At 40.0% G+C, this 15,254-nt stretch overlaps 1 long non-coding RNA gene across 2 annotated transcripts; it reads right to left on the minus strand.

Moving 5' to 3' along the window:
* Positions 1-891: 891 nt before the first annotated feature.
* LOC142830590 (uncharacterized) lies at positions 892-7,839 on the minus strand. Of its 2 annotated transcripts, XR_012905968.2 has the most exons (4): positions 7,703-7,839; positions 7,304-7,454; positions 4,635-4,701; positions 892-1,976 (listed from the first exon to the last, which is right to left on the minus strand). It is a non-coding gene; the product is annotated as an uncharacterized LOC142830590 (long non-coding RNA). The 2 variants fall into 2 exon arrangements; XR_012905967.2 differs by lacking the exon at positions 892-1,976 and having other exon boundaries at positions 3,881-4,701.
* Positions 7,840-15,254: the final 7,415 nt, after the last annotated feature.

Raw genomic sequence — 15,254 nt, forward strand, 5'->3', positions numbered from 1 at the left:
TAAGCTACAATATTTCACATGGGAGCAGCTATCAGTTACCTCGGAGCTGATATGGGAGCAATCTAACACAATGCTTTGAGATTTTTTGGAAGGCACAGTTATCCAAAAGTTAAAACTATTGCATATATTGATTTCACAGAGGAAGAATTTCCAAAGTGCCTACATGGCTTGAAGTAAAAGTTCCATTTGAAGTTAGTGGGTTGTGTGTTCCCAAGTCACTCAGGCACATAAAAATTACACTCATGAATATGTTGACTGGATATTAAAAAGCACCAGCAAGGTTGTGGCTTAGGAAAACTGTTTGTTTGTTTGTGAAAACTATATACAGTAGTATTGGACGATGTAGGGCCTAATGAATTACTTTTATTTATTCACTGAATTCATAGTGGTGTGTAAATTAGATTGCTTTCAAATTTTGGTACAATAAAATTAAAGAACTCATACTTCACTATTCCCAACCAGATGTTACCTCTTTGAATAATAATTAATTTCTGTTTTGCTGTTACATTGCTATGCTTTTCACAATGCATAATATTTTCCTACATGTTAATTGTTGCATCTCCTGTTGCAAGTTTGAAATCTGACACATTTGTGCTGCTATCTATGGTCTTTAGTAAACTGAACATGCTATTTGATTACTCTGTTATTCCACTAAAATAGTGCTTTTAAAGGTTTGTTAAATCTAAGAAAAAATGTACTGCTTTCATTATGAAATCCCGAAGATTGGTCTAATCATATATTAACTAATATTTGCAGATGGTGACACTTTCCAGATAACAATTCAGATTTTATTTGGAATGTTTTTATGTATAGCATTATATAGAGGAGGCAAATCAAGTGTATAAACTTGCTATTCTATTGAGCATGCTATGTGTTTTTATACTTTTGTGGTGTTAAGACTTTTACTTTTAATATTAGATGGCAAGCTAAATATTTGTGCATCTAATCTGTAAAGATCAAGTAAGTATTTTGACCATGATTCTACACCACATTTAAGCATATACTTACTTTGAGAGTATTTCCAGTGCTCACTTTTGTCTAATGGTTGGCTCATCAAACAAATGGTATTTATTCTTTTCCTGACTGAACTCTGATCGGAGACTGCTGATTCCTATGCCCATGTTGTGCAATACTGCATATCAACACAGTTTAATAATCTCATTGGACTTCTCCACAGGCTTTGTAATGTGAGCATTCAAGCATAACAACTGAAAATTTGTGCAGGTAAAAGCTAAATTCTGAATGAATAAATGAATAAAGTGACTTTGGGTATGTTTACACTACAGAGTTTTGTTGGAAAAATGGCCATTTTTCCGATAAAACTTGAGGAATGTCCACACTGCAATTACATTCTTTTGAGAGAAAACTGAAAGAACAGAGAGGTTTTTCCGGCATTGGTAATCCTCATTCTACAAGAAAGAAGCCTTTTTGCGAAGGAGCTCTTTCGCAAAAAGGAATGCATGGATGGGGAAGAGGGAGTTCTTTTAGAAGAAGAGAAAGAAGCACAGGTAGCCCGGTGGCCATTCCATCCATAGCAATCACAGCTTACGTGCGAGAGAGCATCCATTCAGTCTGGACGATTTTTCAAAAAAGCAAATCACTTTTTCAATGCATTTTTGCAGCATGGACGCTCTCTTTCGGAAGAAGTTTTTTCAGAAGATCTCTCCCAAAAAAAGCTTCTTTTTGAAAGAAGCCTGTCATCTAGATGCAGCCAAAGTGAATGGAGTAAAATACCTTACACAGGAAGGCGAACGTGTTTAATTCAGCTAAAATAAAATAAATCATAACCCAAAAACCACTGCAGCACTTTGCGTATCTGTTTGTGGGGTTTTATAGATCGACTTATGATAGCATTCCTTCTAGGAGAAATTACATAAGATTAGAAACTACAATTTCAAGACAATATTGAAATTCCAATAATTTTTAATCCACAGACTCCTGCACCACTTTTGGAAGCTGATATTAAAAAGGTATTCCTGAAAGTAAAAATATTTATATTTTAGACATTGAGAGATGACATTTACAATACTTGAATAGTAATGTCCAAGCATTCATCCCTATAAATTAAAAATTGTGATTGTTGGATGCAGATATGGCAACATGACTTTTTCCTCCTCTCATGTTATTTCCTTTCATCTTTACTAGACAGTTCAGAATGCTTCTGAAGAGACTGGGTTAAATTATAAAAATTAAAATTAACATATATATTAAATATTTAAAGCATCATTTGCAATGAACCAATGTCAATGTAATTAAGTTCAAAGATACTGCAAATCACAAATCTGTTTTTTATTATTAACATCACTTTCTCCCAAAGTCTTAGCACATCTGTTGCTCTACTTTAAATTTACTATTTATAAAATTCAGGAAACCTGCATGCCTTCTGATTGCACCATTTCCATTATATACATATTCACCCACATAATTATTTCAGTTCAGAAGTATACTATATGGTGCATCATTAAATACAAGATAGGTTTTAATTAGAAATATAGATATTATAGGTTTTAAAATCATTCTACTTACAACTATCCATAAGTATGCCCATAATAGATACCTTCCTGTAATAATATGACTGACAAAAATTACTGTTTTTTGGGGAAAGACATGGTATCCATATTCTTGGAATTTGTTGCTGTCTATAGGTGGTCTAAATATATGGCAATAGGAATGTGGCAATCTTGCGACAAAGTTGTAAGTATGGAATTGACTTTTGAACTGCATTTTAATGATCCTGAAAATTCATATATTTATAAAAGTAATTGGAATGCTTCAAATAATAAGTATTACTCATACACACTGCTGTGTTCTAAAAATAACCCAAACTAATTGGAACCTTTGTCACTGTGGACAGATCGGTGAAGTTCTTTGATCCAAGTCTGATGCACTCAAACAAAGAAAACATGGAGGTGTTTGTAAAAAGGGTAGAAAATAACACTGAAAAATATGATAAACCTTTATATGAATCCATGGTACGCCTATACTTGGAATATTGGGCCAGATCTTCAGTGAGAGTAATTAGCCTTAGTCAATGAAGATAGCAGACTCTCTGAAAGATGGAATTGGCTGGATAGACATGAATCTCAATGTAAGGTAAGATTAAACAATATTATCTGCAGAACTTAAAGAATTTCCACTTAAGACTTGACAAATCCTATTTGTATATTGGAGGGAAGTACCTCAATATGATAATATTCTCAGGAAACATTTTCACAGAAAGTTGTTTGGGGGCAATATATCTAATAAAGAATGTGAATGCTGCTGACAACAGCCCTTGTCAGGATCAGCTGTGATAGGAAGGTAAGTGGTTTGCTTTATAGTTCAACAGCCTAACAATTTACATTGGCTAAAACCTTGACATATTTAGCCAAACCCTTCATAAGATGGCCAGGAGCCGAAGAGAAACTGGCTCTATAAAAAGCTGTGAACACCTGAGATTCCTGGAAAAAATATGGAACAAATTGGAATATAATTTCTATGTAACTGAATGGGAATGGATCAACAGCTCATGCAGCTTGTTAAAATGTGAATGGTTAAAACAAGCAACTGAAATGAGTGGAAATTTCACTGATGCATCCTTACCTATAATGATGTATGGTTCTAGAACAATTGATTAAGCCATTTATTAATCATTAATCCTATATAAATGTGCTATTAATGTACCTGTAATAAAATTTTGAGCAAAACACTCTCTTAAATTTATAACTTAGTAATTTTATTATAAAGTATCACTCAGACCCTGCCCTTTTTCACCCAGAAAGCTAAACTGGAGAGTGGTGTTTTCTGAAAAGAGTGCAACAAAGCAAACCAATTGCTTGGGATTCTGATATCACAATAGTGCCAACTGTTTCTTCTTTACTCACAACATGAAAGTACTATATTATATTTTACATCACTTCAATAATCTCTTTAATGGTATGTCGGGAAGGAATGCATCACATCAGTACATTGAAAGTGTAGGATTCTGACAGAGAAATATTCGGGTCATTCTTATTACCTTCAGTCCCAATGGCAGTATATCATGCACTCTCTTAACAAGCCTATTTAAAAGCTTGGTGTCATATCTTATAGAGGCATCTGTAGTTATTTTAAGTAATTGGAACAAGACATGGGAAAGAATCACTTGTTACTCTGACAATAATAATATGCTGAGAAAGCGGTATCTGCATGGCTAAGATAGACTCTTTATTTTCATTATGAGCTTCCCTACGAAATTCCTACAAGAAAAAGGTTATTTATATTTAATATTTTGGTGTGTGGCCATGGCACAGGGTTTTGTCCAAATCTGAGGAGATATGAAGAAACCTTTTAATTTTTTTCAGATGTAGGAAACACAGGAAAAAATAAATGGAAAATATATTTTGAAAATTCCTCTGACATCTGCCTCCTCATTCCCCTGCATCTTGTCTCAAAATATTCCTATCATAGAAAACTGATGTGAGATGTATTTTGCAGATCTCAGCAAGAGCTACTGCATCAGTTTGGGGGACAAGGAAAAGCCAAATTGGAAATTGATCAACTCTTGCATTAAATGTCAGAATTAGACTAGCACACTGGGCTGAGGTAGACTTTTAACTAGTGCCATATGGTTGGGTGATGTCCTCAACAGTCCTCCTTCTTCACTAGAATCTTACCCTTTTCTCTGCAGAGAAAGCTTTCTAAATATAAAACATTCCTTGGGAGATTTCTTCCCTCGGGCATCTGAAAGAAAACAAAGAAAAAAATCATCTCCTTCCTCTGCACAAGTAATTGTCACCAGCTTGACTCCTGCTGAAGAGGGGATTTTCTTTTAGCTGAACCCAGAATTATTCTTCTCAGCATGGGCCTCCTCTCACCACCACCCTTGAAAGCTTGCCTCTTTAGCCAACAGAAGTTGGTCCTACAAAGGAGAGAACCCTTTATGAGTATTATACTGCATCTTTCTGGACAGCATGATGGCAAATGAAATGCAGTACTTTCACCAATTTTGTCAGTTTCCTCTGAGATACTTTCCAGACTTTTTTCGTTTTTACAGGCTTAACTATTAGACTGTTTATTGTCTTTCATTATGATTGGATTATTGATTTTCATATCTAATCACTACCTAAAACTTTCTGACAGTAATTTTGGGATAATCTGTCAAAACTGTAGCCTGCTGTTAGCAAGCATGGTAGTCTTACATCGTGTCCTGCATAGCTTTATTCCAAAGGTGTTTTCATTTATAAGAAAATTCAATAGTATTTAAAACTTTAAAATACTGACTTCATCCAATACTGGATAATTCAGTCACTTGGAAATGAAGAAACCAAGGTTTTGAGTTTTCAATGCTGACAAATATTAATATGGAATAAAAGGTCTACTCAAGGGCTGTGTCTTCATTGGCACCCTTTTCCGGAAAAGGGATGCTAATGAGACAAGTCAGAATTGCAAATGCCGTGGGGATTTAAATATCCCCCGCGGCATTTGCATGAACATGGCTGCCGTTTTTTTCCGGCTCGGGGCTTTGCCGGAGAAAAGCGCCAGTCTAGATGGGATCTTTCAGAAAATAAAGTCTTTTCTGGAAGATCCCTTATTCCTCTTAAAATCAGGAATAAGGAATCTTCTGGAAAAGGCTTTATTTTTCGAAAGATCCCGTCTAGACTGGCGCTTTTCTCTGGCAAAGCCCCAAGCCGGAAAAAAGCGGCAGCCATGTTCATGCAAATGCCGTGGGGGATATTTAAATCCCCTGCAGCATTTGCAATTCTGACATGTCTCATTAGCATCCCTTTTCCGGAAAAGGGTGCCAATGTAGACACAGCCACGGAATATACAGTGAAATCTTTGTTTTCCAGCAATGGGGATTGCTGGTTAATTGAATGTACCCGATACCAAAGCTTATTGCTCTGCCCCGATCCCTACCAGCAGATCCAGCTACTGGCAGCTCAAGGCAGGCTGAAGCAGAGGGAGGCATCTACTCATGACATCAGATGGAAGTGGCAGTTGCTGGCTGGACAGTCAGGAGTAAGGCATGTGCGCCTGAAGACGTGGTAGTATTGTGGCCACAGGCAATGCCAGTTAACAGAGTTTTCTGATTAACAGAGTGCCGGATAACACAGCTTTCACTGTAGTTGGTTCTGACATTTTGTCCCTAATATGAGAAGTGAATGCTTATATTCTAAATGAATGTATTTTCATACAGCAAGCTTTTCCATTTGAACTTGTGTGAGTTGACTAAAGCTTTGTTTTAAGTCCCTCTGGAGAACGCTGACACTCTCAGGTTGCTGACAGGAGAACCCTGCATATTGCCTGAGGGCCTTTCTGCATCACTTCAGCTACAACTATGATCAGGTTTTGAAATTTCTCCTTGAAGTTTGCCTGTAATTTCTTGAAAGGCAAACACTTCTGAAAGCATCCTTGCCCGATATGAAAAAAAACCTTCAGAAAATCCAGTTGATATCCTGGATCAAGGACAAAAGGTGAAATACTTGAATCAATCTTAAAGCAGAAATTAAAAGTGATGCAGTGCCTCAGTAGAAAGAGTGCATAAAGTGATGTCTTGGATCAATATTTTCTATTAGTTGCAATGACAATATTTTCTAACACAAGCAAAAGTATATCTGAAGTATTCTCTACCCAGAGGTCTGGCCAACTAGGACAGCTTGTGAGATTTTTGGCAAACATAATTTGATTAAAAATCTATGCTGTGAGCAAAAGATCTGTTTTTTGTTTTGTTTTTATTTGTTTTTTCTTTAAAGGGACTTAGTACACATGGCACCCAGGGAATTTCAAATCCTTTGAATATCCAGCCTAAACCATCTTTTTCAGAATGTTTTCTCCTTTGTTTTTCCTGTTGTACGTTTTATCTAACTTTTCCACTCTCACAGCAACTAATAGATTTATGTCCTTTCACAGGGCTTTGGATCAGGCCCTCCACTGGGTTCAAGGCAGTTAGTTTAGATTTTTCTAAACAACTGTATTTCTTTCCTCTTTGCTCTGATTTTGACTAATCATGAATAATTCCTCATACCCACTGTTAAATAAGTTTATGGTAATGTTCACGGGGAGGATTAATTGAGCAATAACAATTCAGATTATCCACTGTTCCCAGATTATCTATTACTATGCACATGGTTGTGCTTCAGAAATATTATTCAACTAAACAGATGACATTTATAATGTAAAATCATTAAATGACTTAGGCATCTTTATATATGATTGATCCTTAAAGTAGTCCTATACATTTGCTTCAATAAGAGTTACACCTAAAACACATCTCAACATCAAACTCTATTTGTAAAAGGAAAAATTAACCACATTCTAAGAAAAAAACAAGTCAACTCTGCACCATATGCTGAATCTGAAGTCTCTCTCTGCACTTGCTTGTAGGGAATCCTCAGCTGGAGTCCAGGCAGATTCTTCCTCTGCTGTGGTCACTTCTAGGCAGGCAGCTCATTGATTAACTAGTCAGCTCACAAATGAACAGAATTAAAGAAACCCTATTACAAGAAAATACAGAAAAAAATGAGACCAACAAAAATAGAAATGACTCTTTTCCCCATTGCTACATTTTCATAGGAGCTGGAAAAATCACATGGACTGAGGAAATGAACTAGAACAGTCTGACTAAAATCAAAATAGCATTTAAAGCAAACAATTAACACAGAAGTTATTTTCCCTCCCAGGTTCTCCTAGTTCTAAGTAGCATTGCCCGTGATCCCCAGTAGAAGGTTAACACCACCACTACCTGCTGCAGAGCTAGGAACAGCAGCCATTTCTCTGCTCCTGGCTTAGCTTCTTCCAGCTCACACAGGCCTTAGAAAAGCAGCTGCCCTGCCTGCTTGCTCATGAAGTCTGACCCCAAACTACTGGATCCACCTCCAGAAGTTGTTGCTAAATCAGCCCAGCAACAGCAACACTCAACTCACTCCTTCCTCCCTCACAGAAGTCTCTTAAAGGGATAACTCCCTATTAAGTGCATGGGTTACATCAGCACATATTAGCACTGATCTAAGAGCAAACAGGAAGTGATTCAGAGAAAATGAACCTTTCATTCACCATATCAGACCTAATCGGGCATAGCATACTTAATGCCTATGCTGTCTGGCCCTTGCCTGGCCCTTATAGGAAAGAACCAAGGGTATGTTCAAACATCTTACCTACCCATCTCGTCCATGTCTGCAGGTAGAAAATGGCAACCAAAGACTTCTCTCCCATCCTGTGCAGCTATAGTAAGGGTGGCCAGCACAGGGGAATGTGTGGGTGTGTTAAATTCTGTACTCTTCTGTGTGGGTGCGCAGGGTGGACTTTGTGTAATTTCATGGCCATAGACTTTGCGCTGCGTTCAGCTGCTTTTTTTTTCTGGGAAGTTTTCTATCCAGCTGCAGAAAATGTTTATGTAAGATGCTATTTTATTCCTTATCTGCCACTGTTATCTTCTTGTTGTTTACTTGTTCCCGTTCCCAAGCGTTCTAGGATATGGAGCCTGAACCTTAAAGGCAAATCTCTTGGAAGCTGTATTTGGCAATAACTGTTGACATGCCTTCTGTATGCTTCCTGATCGTCCTTGATTAGTCACCCTCACATACTCCTCCTGCCCTCTATTTCTTCCCCTAGTGCTTCCACTTATTGATGCCTTCATCTCATCTCCGCAACCAAAAATAGCATAGGAATAGAATATTTCATCTTCTTCCAACAGCCAGATGTAAAGGGACACTCACCTTAGGGAACACACTAACTCCAAATTCAGCATCAGGATTTGGCAGACATTAGGTCCAATGTCAGAGCAGAAACACTAAATGCCAGCCTAGGATGTGTGTGGGCAAAATCGTCAATGAGCACTTGCTATTAAATTGACATAATCAGTGTTGTGATGTATCATTCAATTTTGAAACTTTTTCCTGGCTGTTTGGTATGCCTTTGGACATACCACTGAATTTCCAGTTTGCAGCATCCTTTAATACTGTCGTGCCACAGAAGTGGTGGGAAATTTGCCATGGAATACAGCTCTAGTATATTGTGAAACACACTGGTGCTGCTTATATTTAAAAGGATTTTGAACTGGCCAGATGGCACCACATTGCTTCCATCTTTATAATTGCCAGAAGAGCATAACTGAAAAGGATATATTGTTGTATTAATTTTATTTATTTGGGTTTTATTATAAAATGAGAAAATCCCATGTAATTCACTAGTATCAGAAGAAACATTATAGTAATTTGGAATAGGGATTAAAAAGTATATTTAGAATAGATAGATTATTAATAGAGATGTAGCCATATTAGTCTGGTCTTACTGAAACAAAAGACAGGACTATGCAGCACTTTAAAGACTAACAAGATGGTTTATTAGGTGATGAGGTTTCGTGGGCCAGACTCACTTCTTCGGATCAAATTGTGGAAGAAAATTGGCACAACCATATATACCAAAGGGATACAATCAAAAAAAAGTGAACACATATAAAATTGAAAAATCAGATTTTAGAACAGAGGGGAGTGAGAGGTGGAGGTTAGGGTCTATGAGATAATGATATTAGGGGTAATAATTTGGGAAACTATCTTTGTAATGGGTAAGGTAGTTAGAAACAGTCTAAATGCAACTAGACTTCAAGTTGTGTGTTTGAATTGAAACCCAGAGCCAAAACTGAGTTTTGTGCCAGAGAAAAACCTGGAACCAGTACCACTGAATTTGGAAGCTAAAGGGTAATGTGAAATCTACATCTCATTTCTAAAGCTTGGGACCATCTTGAAATTCAATGTATTTACTTCAATCGTAACTTCCATTTTTACAGTAAAATGTCAGAGATGCAGCAGGCATTTTCTGCCACTACTATGAACACAGAGTAATCCCTGTTCTGTGAGCAGTCCCATTGATTGCAATGGAATTATGCAAGGAATAAGGTACTATGCAGTTGTGAGCATGGCAGAACCTGTCCTGCTATTGTTTAAGAGATTTTTTTAATTCTGGATAGAATTAGAGGTTTCTGACTGGCCCTCTGTGCTGTTGTAAATATGTCTATAATGCCCAGTAAATTCACAGATCTAAAGATTCCCTTTGAATTAAATTCTGCAGCCATTTCTCAGAGCCACCTTAACCTTTCACAGCCAGGTTCTTCTCCCTCTGAGGTCAGTGAGTCACATCAATCCAATGAAATGTGCGGGTGGAATGTGTGTGTTGTTACATCTCTGTGCCAGGGTGCAGCTCCCCACACCAGTCCTACTCCATGGGATGGAATGCAGGGAAGCTGACAGCTTCTGTGGGCCTTCCAGGCAAGGTGCATGGGGGCCCATCTCCCAGAAGGGGCAGGGCCTTGCAGAAAAAGTGGTACGGGAGAGGCCATGGGCAGCAAGCCCTCAGAGCTGACTGGAGTGTGATGCTGCCACCTCCCTCAGCTCTCAGAGCCACAAGGAAAACACTGTATGGTGCTCCAGTGGCAATTCAAAGGACCTGGGATACTGGCCACTGCCACAGTAGTGGCAGTGGTTGGGAGTCCTGGGCCCCTTTAATCTCTGGGCCCCAGGAGAGCTCAAGGGGAGCCGGCTTTTAAGCTCCACTGAGCTCTGGCTCCTGCCTGCCCTCACCCCCTGCTGCCTCTGTGGGAGGCAGCATGGAGAATGCAGGTGGCTTTCTGGAGCTGGCATGGATGGAGAGCCAGCTTCTCACATGTATCAGCTCCCGCCTGCTCCTCCACCCCCCACACTACTGCCTGAAAGAGTGGCAGTAGCAAGGGGAAAACGGGACAGGCAACTCCACAGGAATGGTGCTTGTGGGGAGCTGGCTCCTCATAGGTACCAGCTCAACCTGATCTCTCTCCCCCCCCCCCCCCCGCACTGCCTCTGTAACAGAGGCAGCCAGGAGGGGGGAATGCGTGTAGTCGACAGGATTAACTGAAAAACCCAGGCTTATCAATTAATCAAGTTGACATCCATAGCCTGAATCACCCACAAACAGTCTCAACATGAAAGTAACTTGCAGTTATATTCATGTGTGTACTGCAGCCTGTCACCATACCTTGGCGCTTACCAACTGTTGTATCATGCAAGCAAGGTAGTAACAAACTTCAACAGGCCTTTATTTACCAAAGGTGAAACCTCTTTACAAAGCTGCTGTTTCTCCCCTCTGTAGCTCTCACTCTCACCTTTGTTAAATAAAGGCCTGTTGAAGTTTGTTACTACCTTGCTTGCATGATACAACACCAAACTGATGTTGTGATGAGGGGGTTTAAAAAGAACTAGATAAACTCAATGGCTATTAGCCAGGATGGGTAGGAATGGTGTCCCTGGTCTTTGTCAGAAACTAGGAATGGGTGACAGGAGACGGATCACGTGTTGATTATCTGTGCTGTTCATTCACTCTGGGGCATTCAGCATTAGCCACTGTCGGAAGACGGGATACTGGGCTAGATGGACCTTTGATCTGACCCAGTATGGCCGTTTTTATGTTCTTATTAATTATACTGCAAGATGCCAGAATACATTTCTGGGGCAAATCTGGGACTAGAGCCGTGGTCCCCTACACGGGCCATTTGTGTGCACCCGCCAAGTGCTCAGGGCTGGCCTGGCCCCGGGCACGTGGTGCATGCAAGGTGCCAGAGCCGGCCTGGGCGCATGGTAAGTGCTGGCCCCGGGAGCACTGCGAATTGGCCGCTCACGCCCCAAGCGCACGGCACCTGGGGGGGAGCGTCGGCCCCAGGCGCGCGGCATTTGGAGGGGGTGCTGGCCCCCGGCGCGCGGCGCTTGGGAGGAGCTGTCAGCCGACGGTCAGGGCAGTGTGTGTGTGTATGTTTCCGAGAAAAGGTTTAACGTCCGTGCCTTTACTGCTAGGACCGGGGTCCCATCGCAGAGGGTGGCCAGCAGGCCAACAGACGCCCCGTTATATAGGAAGAGCTTATTACATCTTAGATTTCAGCTGCTAGAATTTCATAATTCCTTCGCAGCGGGCAGCCTTGAGGAAAGACTGAAAGATGCCCCAGTGGGTCCTGTCACCTGGGAGTGACACAGATCCAAACGCCCAAGCTCTTCCTATAACTGTCCCTTTAGACCGGCTGAAGTTCTTTTAAATTGTGCTTGGTTCTGTTACAGCAACTGAAGGAGGCAGGTTAAAGCTTAAACAGTTACAGGTTTATTAAAGAAGCTTATAAATCATATGGTTGCAATGGCTATTGTTCTATTTCTTAACTATTAGCAAAATATAGGTCTTAAAAATGGTTACAAAGAAGATAAAGATAGAAAAATAGAAATAATGGTACCAAGTAACAGCTTACTCTTGCTATGTGTACACTTAAGACAGAGGACCACATCCAGGTACCATTTTTACCCCCTTCTGTGCCTCTCGACTCCAGCATGTCAGGCCAGGGCCGGTCCCTCAATTCCTAGGAAAGACGAAAATACGAGGTGGGCGTCCCCATAGAACCTCGGGAGGTCAAACACCTAACCCAACCAGCAGGTAGAGGGTAGAATGACACTCAAAGTGAGTGTGTGCTGGGCCCATCTTTTATAATCATGAGGTCACGTATTTCTCTTTCTTATCTGTCATGCCAATTGATGCTGGTCTGTCTGCTGTGAGACCAGTTCTTACAAGGGAGTTGTGAACTTAATTTACACTTGTAAGAGAGATTTGAAGTGATTAAATTTTGAAGTACTGGGACATTGTTTTCTCAGTGGGAAATTCCTCTTCCTGGGACTGTGTGTTCGAATCAACATAGGTGCCAGCCGCAGCCTCGAGGCCAGCTTATTGACTTAGCTGCTCTCTATCCACATATCTGTGTTTCAGCTTCTCAGGATCAGATGAGCCAGCATAGACTATGCTGATATTATTGCTCCTTCTCTGTCCTGTATGCTTCAGAGAGGCAAATAAGATGGATAATATAGGGGTTAGTCTGTCTGGTCACAGGAGCACCGGCCCCGGGAGCGCAGTGCTTGCAGGGGGCCCCTCCGCCCCCGAGCACTCAGCTATGGGGGGGGGGGGGGGCGGCGTGCATGTGTCCCCGCCCTCTGGCGCCCGGCAGCCTCTAAAGGTTGGGGACCTCTGGACTAGCGTGGATGTCCAGAATTGCCCAGTGAGAATAGTTGTTCACATAGCACTTTTGTAGATGGTGTTACGAGGTACTTACATGCCATATATGCTGTTGTATGCCACTGAATCGTATTTTTGTACTATTTTAAACATTAACAATCTTTCTGCAGTTCCAGAACCTCACAGGAAGGATACATTTGAAACTATGCTGCAGACAGACAAATATAGTCAAATATTATACCAGGTTTAAAATAAAATTCATTATGCTTCTGTTCATAATTAATTTACATGTACATATCCTACATGCTCACCCCACTGGATTAACACATATGATGTGTTTTAAAACACATAATGAACCAGAAGGTCAATTTTTAAACACCCAGCCAAGAAAGCCTCTTTTTCAGCAAAATGCTTATTTTCTTCTAGTTATTAATGAATGGTTTACTCCCACATAAGGCACAAACAATTCATTTGCTGTTAAAAAAGTCTAGAAGTAGAGAATATGGCAATAGCAGAAGTTAAGCGAGGTCACACAGTGCGATTTTAATGCATGTTTTTAGATTAATTTTTCTCATGACATTTATATTTCAGACATATTTCCTATGACTTTTTTTTCCTCTGGGTTTCTTCCAGCTTATCTCTGTACCTGTGTCAGGTCAAAAGCTGCTCCAAATGAACTGAAAGTAATTTCAGCAGTTGGCATACATACCTGTGAGTTCAGAGTAGAAGAAATAAAGTGCTAATAATGATGCAAAATACATATGGAAAAAGAAGAGCTTTCTTTGTTGCTGGAAAATTAAAACTATTTTCTGCTTAGTGGTGAACATTATATTCAGAGCTGTGAACTGCATTTCTTTGCACTTAAACAATGTGATTTTCTCAGAGCCCACCTTGCAATCAGTGAGAACTGAACTGTGCCTGTTAAACAGCATTTTGTAAAAGTCAGCACAGAGATGAACTGCCCCTTGGGGCAAGCACTGAGCGGCATTGAGTCTCTGGGAGCCATTCTGCCTCCTTGAATGCACTGGTTGTGTTAGGAGAAGGTAATTTTCTTAAGCTCTTTAAATGGTCTTACATCTTTCCTCTTTTGAGCAATTGCAACCAGTTCTGCTGGTCAGCATGTGGGCGGGCTTGAGTATCCTGGCTACTACTACATCTGAGCCTTCCTTTCTACCTTTATATTCTATTGATCTCATAGGGAGAACAACTTATAGTCCTTGTAGGCACACAGGCAGGGGCAACACCTGTGACTGGCATTTACTCAGGGTGCGTCTACACTGTATCCTTACCTCAAAATAAGCTATGCAATTTGCATAGCGCAAATTGTGTAGCTTATTTTGAGGTAACTTCGAAATAGCTTATTTCAAAATTTGGAGCTCTCTATACAATGCTAAATTTCAAAATAAAGTGCTATTTTGAAATGTCCCTTAATCCTTGTGGAATGAGGGTTACAGGGATGTTGGAGTAGCGTGCTGGTTATTTTGAAATTGATTTCAAAGTAACAGGCTGCTTTAAAGATGTGGAATAGCTATTTCAGGATACTTCAGGTATCCTGAATTAGCTCCAACAGTGTAGATGTAGCCTGAGAGTGTAGAAGTGGGGGCCCCTCAATGGCCACATTAGGGCTCAGCACAATTTTATATTCCAAATAAAGTCAATGCCAACATAAAGTTGGTCTTGCAAATGCTTGCTCCTGTGAATAATCCTATTGATGCCAGAGGTGCTACTTAGCTGTGGTAAGTGTGACATCGAGTACTAAGCCTCCACACCCAGCAATAGGTATTTTCAGGTGGAGCTCTAAGAACATACATCACCCTTGCCATTATTTCAATATGCGGTCTAGTTTTTTTTTTCTGTGAGAGCTGATTTTGCCTATATTGCCCAGCAGAAAGTCTACTGTACAGTCTGAAGCACAAAAAATGCATCTCATCATTTAAATGCATGAGAACGGAATCACTCAAAGGTGTTAAAAAATAAGTTTAACAGTGCTGATCATTCACCGAACTGGGTGAGAGCTCTAATATATTCCCTTGTGTGGCGAGGGATGGATTATGTTAAAGTAACTGACAAGTCTGAGCTCTGAAAGAAATGCTGTTGGATCCATGATTTTATTTTCAATTTTTAAACATTTTCTGAAAGTGAATAATGGCTTAACTGCTGATGATTCAGTGACTCACTGCTCAGCAGTAATTCTAACTATATTAGGCCCATGTTCTGTGTGCTGCATTGGTGCTTATTGCTCTCTAGCTTGATTGTAAGTAGGGATGTTAAATTTTGGGTAATTG

The sequence above is a fragment of the Pelodiscus sinensis genome, chromosome 9 (assembly GCF_052426305.1).
Source record: "Pelodiscus sinensis isolate ZL-2025 chromosome 9, ASM5242630v1, whole genome shotgun sequence".
Classification (NCBI taxonomy): domain Eukaryota; kingdom Metazoa; phylum Chordata; order Testudines; family Trionychidae; genus Pelodiscus; species Pelodiscus sinensis.